This window comes from Camelina sativa, chromosome 9 (genome assembly GCF_000633955.1).
Source record: "Camelina sativa cultivar DH55 chromosome 9, Cs, whole genome shotgun sequence".
NCBI classification, from domain to species: domain Eukaryota; kingdom Viridiplantae; phylum Streptophyta; class Magnoliopsida; order Brassicales; family Brassicaceae; genus Camelina; species Camelina sativa.
This window is the reverse complement of record NC_025693.1, coordinates 11,926,101-11,940,655: the sequence shown is the minus strand read 5'-3', so window position 1 is coordinate 11,940,655 and position 14,555 is coordinate 11,926,101. Positions and strand designations below refer to the sequence as shown.

Genomic DNA, 14,555 nt, shown 5'->3' with positions numbered 1-14,555 from the left:
TCTGTTGTTCAGACCGCCTTTAGTTTTAAGTATCCTAAAAATGTATCCTTTGGTAACACAGTACTGGTTGTTTCATTGACATTGTAGACTTGAATTTGTGTAATTATAGTTTATTACTTATTAGTTTCGAATCTTTCGATCAAACACTGCCTTCCCTTGTCGATTTCGAATTTGCATTTTTTAGCAGTTTATGTGAGTACACGATAACTAAAATCATGTGTAAGAGTGTAACGATTTAGACTAAGATGATCTGAACCAGCTCGTACGCATCACAGCGTTTGCATTTGGTTGTTCATTTGCGATCCCCATTTTAGGCGTCTTAAAATGAGTGGCAAAGTTGTCTTTCATTTGTTGTTGTATTTCCTAAACTTTGAAAGTGTTTTTATGAATATATTAATTTTTCTTAGAACTCATCACTCGTTTTTATTTGGTTTGTTGTTGTATTATCTGAACTTTGGTAATAGTGTTTTTATAAAATATGAAATTTTCTTAGGACTCATCACTAATTTTTGTTATATAACAAATTGTCCTATTGTATTTTCAAAAATAACATAATATAGTTCTATAACTATAAATATTTGCTAAATTGTTATGTAAATTTTTAATTTTTGAATATGTATCATTTTCATTTTATACATTGTCAAAAATACAGAAACTAAATTCATTACTAACATATTTGAATACAAATATCGTTTGTACAAGTGAATTCATCTATAATTTGTTTGTTAGTTATTGTTATACAAGGTCCAAAACTACAAAGTTTGTAACACCCACAACATTAATTTATTTAGATCAAATTCTCTTAGCTCACAATCTTCTATTACTTTAACAATTAAAAAAAAATATCTCTGTAACTTAATAAATATTAGTTTGTAGATAAATATATACCGCTAGAAATTAATAAAATATTATGGTCGACTTTATTAAATTTAAATAAGTTTTATTTATTTAGCATGCTAAATACATATATTTATATATGAAAATACTAAATTAGTATAACTTGAAGGGTACAATCAATCATATGCTAAATATCTTCCAAATTTTGCTTATTGATATTTTCTAATAAGCATTTTTTTTCTGAGAGAAGAAAAATAATGATGGTATTTTTGATGTCATAGTTCTTTTGTTTCTCCAAGTAAACTGAGGAAGTAACATATTTTAGAAAATACAAGCTACGTCTATTTTCTTATTCAGGAAGCTCCCAATAGAGATGCAACACCTGTTAGCTACAGAGTGGGTTAAGCTAAAGAGACAAAGGAGATGAGATGATATCGTGCATGCCAAAGCAAAAGCACCGAGTAAACTACAACTTTGCATTTGCATGGAAATTTGGAAAGTGATTGCGCACATGATGGCCAAGAAAAAAGATTTCAAAGTTATGGAACGCGTTTTTGCTTTATTTGAATTATTATTATTTTTGCTCAAAACTAAAGACAATTTAGTATCATTTTCACTCAACTTGAAGTCGGTTCGGACGTAACCATCACCGGTATTTTACGAATCTGGAGTAAAGTGGAACCGAGGTTAATCTAAAATTTTGTTTAAATTCTGTTCAGTTTTTGTTTCATTGAAAAATTTGAAGAACAGTCTTAATTTGTTAATTACTTAGACGTTGAAATTGAAAATACAAGCAAATTAATATTAAAAGTTCTCTTATCATATAACGTAATTTGCATGAAAGTGATTGCGCACATGCTGGCGAAAAAAGATTCAAAGTTATTAAACGCGTTTTTGCATCTTTTTTTCTTTTTTTCTTTTTATGGTTTCTTCAAAATATAATTAATCGTATTCACTCATCGAGTTAAATAGTGATTGCCGATTGGTTCCAAACTTGAAGCTTTTGGACATAATAACAACAATGCATCTCAGTTTTATTTCTCAAAGCTGGAATTAACAAAAACAAAATTGAGGTTAAATCCAAAGGACGGTCTTTACTGAATATGGGTTTTTGAAAACGCTACGTATACTAGAAGTGGTATAGAATTTGACAACAGAAATGCATGCAGTAGCCAGTATAGGCTCCGATAAATTGACCAAAAGATTAGATTTAAGACCCACCAATGAGACTTATAACAGCGTAACACAAAAAAAAAGTGCGATATGAAATGTGAGGCACCGACACATGACTCCGCACAACTCTTAACTTTTTTCAATTTTAAAACCGATATGTTATGCTTTCTCATATTTTTATTTGTGCTTTTTAAATGAATTATCATATATTAAATTATGGAGGTGGAAAACTATAATGTAGACTTCAACCTACCAGAAAGATAGCTAGTTTCTCGTACAGTTTAGGCTTCCAAAAAAAGTAAAAAATGAATATATATATATATATATATATATATATACATATGAGGAAAAATAAACAAAGTAATATAAACTAGAGAATCAAGCTATACAATGTTATAAATATTGCGGATTCAGTTAAAAAAAAATGTACATACATGTACGATAATAATCATAATATTCTATATACTCAAGCGGATTTGTAGCCAATTGTGACGGAAAAATGCACAAACAACATCTAGCAGCACTGAATGCACCATTTTATACAAAATCCAGAGTTAAATGCTAGTCTACTGCCATATGTTTTATTCGCATATAGACTAGTAAATTAGTAATAGAGAACATCCACAGCTAAAAAAAACACAGCGGTATTGTTAATATATGTTATCACAATAAGTCATCCGTGTAGTATTAAGCTATGTTCTGTCTATATATAGTGATTGCAACCATGAAATTATAGGAGTTATGTCAGCTATGAACTTGTGCCCTGTCTAGACGGAAGAGTACACATTGCAGTAAATTTGTTCCAAAAATATTTTTAGTTCCAAATTTCCAACAACATCACCCGAAGCTACAATTTTCTTTGACGTAACCGAATATTAGTGGTTTAAAATGCATATTTTCTTACAAAATTATTCTTATAGAGAAAAAAATGAATTTGATATTTTTTAGTTTTTGTGTATTGCATGGTATTGGTATGCCAAGAAAAAATATACTAAATTGTAGAATAATTTTAGAAACCGTCATCAATGCGAGTACCGACGAGGATAATGGTTTGAGAGGACACGTGTAGATGAAGATTGTCCCAGATCACATCTCGCATCGTTGTTGAATTCATGTTGATAACAATTGTTTCATTCAATTCATCGCCTTTGGGTTAAGGGGTGGTCCCAGTTGTCCACACTTTTTTTTATGCATGCCACCCCATTTGAGATGCATGTGTTTAGCTCTTGAGTATTTTTTTTTTTTTTGCCAGCCAAAAACAAAAGTAGCTCAAACGAGCCAATTAGTTGGAAAATTGTTCACATAAGTAATTGGTAACGACTCCACTCGATCTCTACACGCCAGCTTGTCCGCTCTACCATTTTGTGATCTGGGAATCTGAACAACAGAGAATGAGAGGAATTCATCCTTATCTTCCTCAATCGCGTCCAGATATGTCTTGAAAGCAGGCCACTCGGAGGGTGAAGACACCATCTTCACCAAATCAGAACAGTCTGTGAGAAAAACCACTTTCTCCTTATCTGCACCAATCATACATCTCATTGCCCATATAAGGGCTTCCACTTCTGCATGGAGAGGTGACAAGCTACAGCGGGAATTAGATGCACCCATAGTGGGAGATTCTCCGTCAGGAGAAATGCAATACCATCCTCTACCCATAAACTGGTCAGTTACTTTCCAGGATCCATCTACAAAGCATCGGTGGCTAGAACCATAATCGCGAACCGCATCACATGTCTGAGCCATAGGCCTGGCTAGGGGTTGAGGATCGCTCTGAAGGAAAGGTCCTGGGGGATCTTCCTGAGCTGAGCACCAAAGCTTTGATTCCTCTTCCGCTATCTGTAGAATTGCTACCGGGTTGGAATCCAAGTTGCTAAATAATTTGTCATTGCGGGCCTTCCAAATATACCATAAAATCCACGGAAGCACTTCTACCGAAGGAATGTCCTGGAATCTCCAAAATAATGAGTCCATATTATCATAGACAGAGTTCGAGGGGAAGCAACCCGAAGATGTTGGAAAGTGGGACAAACCCCAAACTTGCCTAGCCGGAGGGCATAAGAAGAGAGCATGGTTAACCGTCTCCTCCTCTCCACCACAGATCGCACATTCGATGTCACAACCAAGTCCCCATACACCCCGTAATAGCTTGCCACAAAAAATGTCTGAGTTTCAGTGGACACCGAATCTGCCAGATAAATGCCTGCAGGGGAGTAATACTAGGGCCGGAACAGGGGAGACACTCTCCGGTTTCTGGCGCAAAGCTTGATATACTGATTTAACAGTATAAACACCAGTTTTTGTCAAATGCCAACCCAAGCTATCCTGAGTAGTGAGATTGCCAAGGGGTAAGGCAGAAATAAGGGCTACATCCTCCAGCTCTAAGAAAGCCGAAAGCAATGCCAAATTCCAGGAGTACGAAGTCCTGTCAATGAAAGTTTCAACTCTAAGCGTTGGATCGATTGGCGATCCTGAACGCAATGCTGGTCTCGGGGATTGAGCAGGAATCTAGGGGTCAGACCATACCGAAATGGAAGCCCCAGACCCGACCCGTTTAATGAGTCCTTTGCTCACCAGAGAGTGAACAGAAATCATACTTCGCCATCCATAAGATGGAGAGTAAGATTTAATTGGATCCAGAGGATCAGAATGGCTGTAATATCTTCCTTTAAAAACCTTTGCAAATAAAGAGTCTGGGGCTGAAATCAACTGCCATAGTTGCTTAGCCAGCAATGCGGTGTTGAAATCATCCAGACACCTAAAATACAAACCTCCCTCACTTTTATTGACACACAACCTGTCCCACGCAATCCAATGTAGCCCCGTGTTTCCCTTGTAGAACTCCACCAGAAGTTGGAGATTGCACTAGTAAGTTTCCGTGTAACTGTTTTCGGAATTCGAAAACAGGACATAACAAAGGTGGGAACAGCGGTTGCAACTGATTTAATCATAACCTCTTTCCCTCCCCGAGACAGTAACCTAGCCGGCCATCCACCAGCCCGTTTCTGCAATCAGTCCTGTACAAAAGCAAATATCTTGGTTTTCGACCCACCTAGACTTTCCGGGATTCCCAAATATGAACTCATACCACCCAAAGTGGTAATTCCCAAAATGCCTTTTAAAACCTCACGCAGATCCGCATCTACTGTATGTCCAAATTGAACCGAAGATTTCTGAAAGTTTATCCGCTGTCCAGAAAGCCGTTCATATTGTCGGAGAATCCCCAGGATAACCTCACACTGTTCCTTCGTAGCCCGGCAGAAAAACAAACTGTCATCTGCAAACAAAAAGTGAGAGATCGCTGGACAAGCAGTGGAAACCTTGATACCCGTAATAAGTTTAGACCTTTCCGCTTTTCGAAGATTTGCAATGAGCACCTCAGTGCAAAGGATAAAAAGATAAAGTGACAAGGGGTCTCCCTGTCGGAGCCCTCTAGATGGAACTATGGATCCTTTTGATTGACCATTTAATAGAACACTGTATTCAACTGATGTCACGCACCACATGATCCAAGAAATCCATTTGTCACAAAACCAAATTTCCGCATTAGATGTTCAAGAAAAGACCATTCTACCCGATCATAAGCCTTGCTCATATCTGTTTTGATGGCCATGAACTTACCCTTGCATGAAGGGTTGGTGCGGAGTCCATGAAATATCTCCTGAGCAATCAAAATATTATCTGAGCGCGTCCTTCTACAAACGCCGATTGTGTCTCAGAAACCAATGCTGGTAGAAATTTACGTAGTCGCTGGCACAAGATTTTCGAGATAATTTTGTACCCAACATTACATAAACTAATTGGGCGCCACTCCGACATCCGAGTTGGTTTATCCACTTTTGGAATAAGGCAAATATTTTTCCTATTTAAGCGTCTGTAAAAACTTCCATCCTGAAAGAAGGAATCCACTGAAAGCTTTAGATCAGCCTTAACCGTATCCCAAGCATGCTGATAAAAAAGGGCCATCATACCATCCGGTCCCGGAGCTTTATCAGGGTGCATCATAAACAGAGCCTCTTTGATTTCATGTTCTGTGGCTGATTGAGTCAGTGACTCGTTAATCTCACCCGTGATAGACAGACTTATTTCTCCCAAAGATTCCTCGATATCCGAGGGATCTGTAGATGTAAAAATCTCTTGAAAATAAGAAATTGCAATATCTTGCACCTGAGTTTCCTCCGTAGCCCAACGCCCGGACTCATCATGCATCCCAACAATACGATTTTTAGCTCTCTTTAATTTCGTCTGGGCATGAAAATAGCTTGTGTTTTGATCCCCGAAACGCATCCATCTGCTCCGACTTTTCTGATACCAGTAAATCTCTTCATCCCGGTAAGCTTCGCGGAGCTTCCAAGTCAATTCCGAAATAACCTCCACAGAAACAGAGTCATCCGACTGAGCAGCTGCTAGGTGGGATTTTAGGTCCTCAATCGTTTCTCGACCAAACGGAGCCTACGCTTTCCGCCATCGGGAAATTGCTTGGCGACACTTTATTATTTTATCCATTAAATTCCCGGTTACCCCTGCCTCCTCAGAGGCCCAACCCTCTGAAATGGCACCAAAGAAACCCTCTTTCTCAATCCATCGTCGATCAAAACGAAAGACGCTCCTCCCTCGCCGGACCTTATCCTCTAGAGAAGCTAAAATCGGTTTGTGGTCAGAGGCTATCATCGGTAAATATTCCGTGACCGCATCCCGAAACAAATCATGGAGCTTCTCATTGGCTAGGGCTCTGTCAAGACAACAACGAATTGGCTTCTTATCCCTCCAACCGCGCCAAGACAAACTATCTCCAATCGCGGGAAACTCTGGTAATCCACAATGCCGAATCATTGTGTTAAAACTCACAAAAGAAGATGCATGACGGAGTTTACCGTCTCGCTTTTCGTGCTTTCCTTTTAACTCATTAAAATCACCTATAAGAAACCAGGGAGAATCTTGAGATAAACCAATCCGTATTAACCTTTCCCATACAATATCACGGTTCGTTGGAACTGGGTCGCCATAAATAAAGGTAAAATAAATAACATGACCTTTATAAGTGAGTTCCAGATCAATCAAACGATTTGACTCAAATAAAATAGAAACATCATAGATATTATTATAAAATAAGGCTAAACCGCCACTACAACCGATATGATCAACCGTTTTTAAATTTGAATAACTGAAATGACCAACAAAAGGTTCTAAAACAGATAAAGGTTGTCTAGTTTAAGATAAAAATAAAAAATCAGACCTATGCTTTCCCCACAAATTCCTGAGATATCCGATAGTTGCTTTATTCCCGAGCCCTTGACAATTCCAGCTTAAAATCTTCATTTATCCATGGTTGATTTGGGTGGCTTTACTCCACCTGTGGGGCCCTTCTCCTAGTCCTGGTTCCTCGGGTTTGCTTTTTCCCCAGTTTCTTTAGGGACAGGGTGTTTCTTTGGTGTTGTACGCAAGTACACATTCAACTTCCTGGAAGCAGCGCCTTTGAGAGCCAAAGGAGGCTTCACCTTGTTAGCCTTCTCCACCTGTGGAGCCACAACAGGAGCTATGCTTGACGTAGCCATGAGGCCATACCTTGAATCCGAATATTAGTTCTAGCTTCATTACGTGTTCAGTCAGAGCCAAAAACTAGATTCGTACGTAGTTTAGATGGGTATGAGTTTGGAATACGTATCATCCTTGGACAGTTAGACTACCCATTTTTGTTGTAAGATGAACTAACCAAGAACTATATATATATATATATATATATATACATATATATATATATATTTTCTGGTAAAACAAAAGTAAAAAACTTATATTACGCGCGTTTGAATTGGGATGATTACATAATGATAATATATGATAACACAAATCATTATTAGGTTATATGTTTTAGTCAGACTTTAAATCCAAATGATAACACAATAACAATATATCACTAGCTAGTAAAAATATCTGCGTAGTAAAAATAATTGCATCCACAAGTCTAATCAGAAACCTTTATCAAATCATGTAGATTTGTGGTCCGACAAATTTTCAACGAATATCAAAAGTCTAATTAACATTTTGTTGCTGTCCAAATCGATTAATTATAGTTTCAACCATAACCGGTAGAATAAAAGGCGAGGCTATGTCGTCTTTTTTTATTGCCTAGCTAGCCATTACCCTCTCTCTCTCTCTGGCTCGCTCTCACAAATAAATAATATCACACATCACTCACCTCAACTCGTCAATTAAATCTCTTCACAAAGATATCATAGAGTGTGAGAGAGACACTCTAACTTCCTCTGTGTTTTCCGATAGAAGACTATGTTCCGTCAAGTCGGTTCGCCGATCTTTTTCCTCTTTCTTACCATCTCTTTATGTTCCGCTCATAAAGAGGCGGTTACTTCTAATGGGTTGGTTCAAATGGAGTGTTTGAGAGTCCCGTCGTCAGAATTCGCCGAAGCGGCCAAAACTGTCATTGACGCTATACAAAAAGCGGGAGCTATAGTGTCCAAGTTCGACAAGAAAGTGGGGAAGTCACGAGTATCCAGTGCGATTCTTGATTGCGTTGATCTTCTTGATTCCGCCGCCGAAGAGCTTTCTTGGATCATCTCTGCTTCTCAAAATCCCAACGGTAACTTTTTTACACTNTTTTTTTTTTTTTTTTTTTTTTTTTGCATGCAAAATCGTGTTACAAAGATATGATCATTCGAAAAGATGCTATGTTCAACAATATTACAAACTTAAATACAAAGTTACAAATATCAATTATCCAAAAAATAAATTAAAAAGTTAACAAAATTAATAAAAATCACGATAACTCGCATTTATTATGTTTAGTAGCTTTACAATTATAAGTCCATTTTTTATGTTATTTGTTTTGTTTGAGTCAGTAGTAGTAGTAGTACTGTGCAACTAGGAGCCGACGGAAAAGAACATCACACAAGTCCATTTATTAAGCATCAATTGAAACGAACCGACCTATTTTTTGTTTGTTTTTACTTTTCCATCTCTTTTAAATAAATATTTAATAACTTTCAAGACTTTTCTTCTGCTGAATCGGATTCACAGAACTTTTTTTGCTTTAAAGAAGAAAGTGATTTGGTATCTTATCGTCGGTGATTAATCTTCGACGTGGCCCGTGGGTATAGAATATTTTGCTTCAAAGTTAACCTTGAAATCTTGCCCTTTTATAGGAAGAAAGAAAGATGAATGTAAACGTACTAATAAGTTTTTTATAAAAGAAAGAAAAAAAAAAACAAAAAACCTTGCATTTATGTGGATCTTGATATTATAATATGAATATAAAAACTACGTCTGTTAGTTAATTGCATTGTCGATCTTTAAATATACTTTATGTGGCCAGTTCACATGATGAGTTTCGAATTAATTAGAATTTTGGAAAGAAATAAAAGAATTTCCGTTACAAGAAATAATAATAATAAATAAATTAAAAGGAGTACACAATATATATTAGGAATCATTCGAAACACATTTCAAAATTAACTTAAGTAACAAAAAAAGATACAAAAAATTAAACTCTACAGTAATATGCTCTGATTAAATGCTACAAATACATTATCAGACATTTGTACGATTGTGTAACAAGATGTAAAATGTAAATGAATGAATAATGAATGAAGTACATAACCCTGTCACCGTCAGGTAAAGATAACAGTACAGGGGACGTGGGTTCGGATCTAAGGACATGGATAAGCGCCGCACTTTCTAACCAAGACACGTGTCTCGACGGCTTCGAAGGCACTGATGGAATTATCAGAAAAGTCGTGGCCGGTGGTCTTAGCCGGGTCAGTTCTACCGTCCGAAATTTACTAACGATGGTTCACCCTCCTCCCTCTAAGCCCAAATCCAAGCCCATGAAAGCCCACACGACGGCCACCGCTCATAGTGGCTTCAGTAAGTTTCCCTCATGGGTTAAACCCGGTGATCGGAAGTTGCTGCAAACTGATAGCTCACAAGCGGTTGCTGACGCGGTTGTAGCCGCAGATGGGACTGGGAATTTCAAGACGATAAGTGACGCGGTGTTGGCCGCACCGGACTATAGCACGAAAAGATATGTGATACATGTGAAAAGAGGTGTATATGTGGAGAATGTGGAGATTAAAAAGAAGAAATGGAACATTATGATGGTTGGTGACGGCATTGATGCCACCGTGATCACCGGTAACCGGAGTTTTATCGACGGCTGGACTACTTTCCGGTCTGCTACTTTTGGTTAGTAAAATAAATTAAGCATTTTTCACCTATTTTATCTAGAAATTAATTTTATCAGATATACTAATATCTAATCATATCAAAAATTTGATTAAAAAAATTACGTGTTTAATTTTTCTAAAAATATATTGCAATACTTACTTAGAATAATAATTTTATTATTACTTTAAAATTGTTAATTTTTATATTAGAATGAGTTTTTAACTGAGATGTATATGGTTGAATCAAAAATTTTGGTATTTTATCTTTGTAAGTTTTCTTTTACTATTGAAGTAGATTTTTGAACTNCTACCAAACCAGAAGAACAGCATCACGGCTCAAGGACGTAAAGATCCAAACGAACCAACTGGTTTCACAATCCAATTTAGCAACATAACGGCTGATACCGACCTACTTCCAAACTTAAATACAACCGCTACTTACTTGGGTCGACCGTGGAAATTGTATTCTAGAACAGTGTTCATGCAAAACTACATGAGTGATGCTCTCAAGCCCGAAGGATGGCTCGAATGGAACGGAGATTTTGCATTGGATACATTGTATTATGGTGAGTATATGAACAGCGGACCGGGGGCTAGTATTGACCGTCGTGTTAAGTGGCCAGGATACCATTTGTTGAATACTTCGGCCGAGGCTAATAACTTTACGGTAGCTCAATTCATACAAGGGAACCTGTGGTTACCATCAACTGGTATCACTTACATTGCTGGTTTAGGTTCGTAAACTAATCATTTTTGATTGTATGCTTTATATAGTATCTCTTCATATATCCTTTCTAGTATTCTATACATTTATTATTTGTCTGGATGTTATATATTTTGTATATGGTCTTGGTGATAATTAATCTACAAGTTTGATATTGTATGGAATGAGGAATTATTTACTAATATGTCATCCACATTTGTTTAACATATCATCGATGTTCAAACTCTAGATTTTATAAATTTTCTGAAATATGCGAGACATATATAAGATTTTTTTTGTTTGTCAATGGCATATACAGTAAAACGGTAACCTCTATAAATTAATAATGGTGGGACTATGACATTTTATTAATTTATAGTGATATTAATTTATCTATAAATTAATAATAATTATTTTATAGTGTAAATTAATAATTATTATTTTATAGATATACTTTTAATTGTTTAAAATTCTTAAATTATGAATTCGGACAATTTTACCAAAATAAGGTTGAACTTTCAACTATTATAAATTTTATTGTTTTAGAATTGAAAATAAATTAAAAATACTATAGACAAATTTAGTTATACAAATAACATACATAAATACAAATTATGAATAATAATATCAATTTTGTATTTTAATAGTCTATAAAACTATCATAATGAATATGATGCATATCTAGAAATTGAAAACTTTAAAAAAATTAGCTATTTTATGACTTCTTGTAGAGTATTTTACTTATTATAGTTTGAAAAACAACATATCAATTGTTTTATAGATATGAGCTAAGAGAAAATTCAATATTTTAAAGCATATATTATTAATTATATCAGCACATATATATATATGTAAATTTATACGAATTTTTTTTAAAAATATTATCTTAATATCTTATCGAATTTTGTTATTTTTTACAATAGCCCAACTTGCGACCAACAAAATTTATTAATTTATAGTGTTTATTAATTTGTAGAGTATTAATTTAAAGAGGTTTTACTGTATAAGATTTATAATTACAAAAATTGTATTTTAAAAAAAAATATATACAAAAAAAAATATTTCATTCCAAATTATGTACTATGTATTAACAACATAGTTAAGAATAAAAAAAATCAGATGATTAACAATAGAAGAAATATCAAATCAAGAATCGCCAGGGTGAGAGAAAGAGCTAGGAGGAGAGTAGGTAAATTAGAAGGAGATACATGGAGACATATGAAAATCAGAGATACAAAGGCAAGATAGTGGAATCAGAGGACATGTTATAAAGCAAATTTCAGCTTGTGGTGTCCATCTTTTCTTGGTTTCTTGGTATCTACACAAAAAATCCTGCAGATGGATGATAAACAGTCCAATGATCTTAAGAAAAAAGGAGGAGAAGAACCTTGGAAAGACCTTGTGCTAAAACTGTACCAAGAAGAAACAAATTATTGATTGGAAGTTGTTTTCTCATGCAAAAGTAAAAGACAGTCTTAGAAAACAGTTCAAAGAGCGGTTAGTGCAAGGTCAAGGTCCTATTTCAGAGTCTAATATAGCCCACTTCCGTCGACTACCTGTTGAAAAATGTGTTGCTATACGAGTTTGGTTATTTGACAATCAATCTTATAATGGGAAGAAACCCGAGACGCATGGAGAGAAAATCCACAAATCTCATGATGCTGTTGCTTTTGTAGAAAATTAATTTAGTTGGTTTGTTCTCCCAACAGATCTAGTGGAGAACATTCTCAGTCGGCTTCTAGTGAAACCACTTGTGAGATTTCAAGTCACTTGTAAAGACTGTGTTATGAGCCAAAGCCTTAGCCTTAGCTCTAGTAGTAGCACCCGTAGTTTATAGCTCAAGAACAAAAGAGAACAAAGAGATTGAAAGCTTAACTTCCTTTAACCCAAGTCTCTTGCTTAGAGAATTAGGTTAATTGTTTGGAAGATGATTTCTTATTGATCTTTAGATCTCCTTATATAGAGCTTTTACAACCGACTTATGCTAAATAGAAAAGTAAAAATACCAAAACCTTAATCTAATCATAAAAGGAAGTATTAATAACCGACTAACAAGAAGCTTTGGGCTTCCTCCTATGATACGTAATACCATATCTCGTATCATTACTTCCCTCCTCGACTAGGAGCTTCTCCTCAAGCTCCAATTCTCGATAAGCTTCGAACAACTTTGCCGCCTCTTCCCATGTTGAATCATCAGCCTCATCTTCTGTCCACTGTACCAATACTTGACGAATCCCTCCCCTCATTCTTGCCCTTAGTAGACGCAATGGTGTTGGCGGAACCACACGACCGTGAAGAACTGGAGGTAAGGTCGCTGCAGCTGTGGGACATTCTCCCTTGTGCTTCTTGAGTAATGAAACATGGAAGACATCATGAATCTTTGTCCCTTTGGGTAACCGCAGTTGATAAGAAACAGAACCAATGCGAGCAAGGACTTCAAATGGACCATAGTATTTTGGAGACAGCTTGGTAAAAGCTTCTTTGGATACTGTCAATTGGCGATATGGCTGAATCCGTAGCCACACCCAATCCCCAACATTGAACTCAAGGAGCCTATGATGCTTATCATACAGGAGTTTCATACGCTGTTGAGCCTCTAGCAACCGTTCACGTGCTAGTACGAGAAACTCATCACGCTGTGCTAAGGCCACATCAACAGCGTCCACACGCGAACTCCCTGCAGTGTAGTCCAAAATTTTTGGAGGTTCTCAACCATAAACAACCTAAAACGGTGTTGCCTTGAGACCTGAGTGGAACGATGTGTTGTAACAATATTCAACCCAAGGAAGCCAAGATAGCCATTTTGACGGAGAGTCTCCCGTGAGACAGCGAAGATACATCTCCAATGTCCAGTTAACAATCTCTGTTTGCCCATCGGATTGAAGCCGGTAAGCAATGGTGAAACAGAGATCTGTCCCCAACAACTTAAACAACTCCCGCCAAAATAGACTACGAAATATTTTATCACGGTCTGTCACTATCGTTTCTGGAATCCCATGAAGGCGAACAATATCGCGAAAAAAAGCTTGGGCCACCGAGCCCACTGTGTAGGGATGACTTAATGCAATGAAATGTGCATATTTGGAGAACCTATCAACAACCACCAGAATGACCGTCTTGCCATTGACCTTTGGTAAAGCCTCAATGAAATCCATAGAAATATCTGACCAAACCTGAGTTGGGACTTGCAACGGCTGTAGTAATCCTGCAGGCTGCAATATCTCCCACTTGTTTTTCTGGCAAACCTGACAATCTCCAACAAAGTCTTGTACCGTCTTTTTCCAACCCTTCCAATAGAAATCTCGTCTGATATGATCCATTGTTTTTTGAACACCTTCATGACCAAAATTATGGAATCCGGACACTACCTCAAGGACCAAGTCAGATTCAGACGCAAGGTAAGCGCGATCTTTATGAAAAATCAATCCATCACGCACCGCCCAAGCCTGTGGCGTCTCTCCCCGATTAATTTGATCCCGAAGCCTGGCTAGCGCCTCTGTTTTTTCCACCTCTATACGCAGTCTTGCTAGGATCCCTTTACTTGAACTGCTGATCGCACTTATAGCACACACATTCTCTTGTTCTTCCTCATCTCGTCGGGATAGGGCATCAGCCACCTTATTAGCCATTCCAGCACGAAATTCAACCCGAAAATCAAACCCCAA

The 14,555-nt window shown here is 36.7% G+C and overlaps 1 pseudogene; it reads left to right on the top strand.

Annotated features, from left to right (window-relative positions):
* Positions 8,117–11,117, top strand: LOC104710857 (annotated as a pseudogene).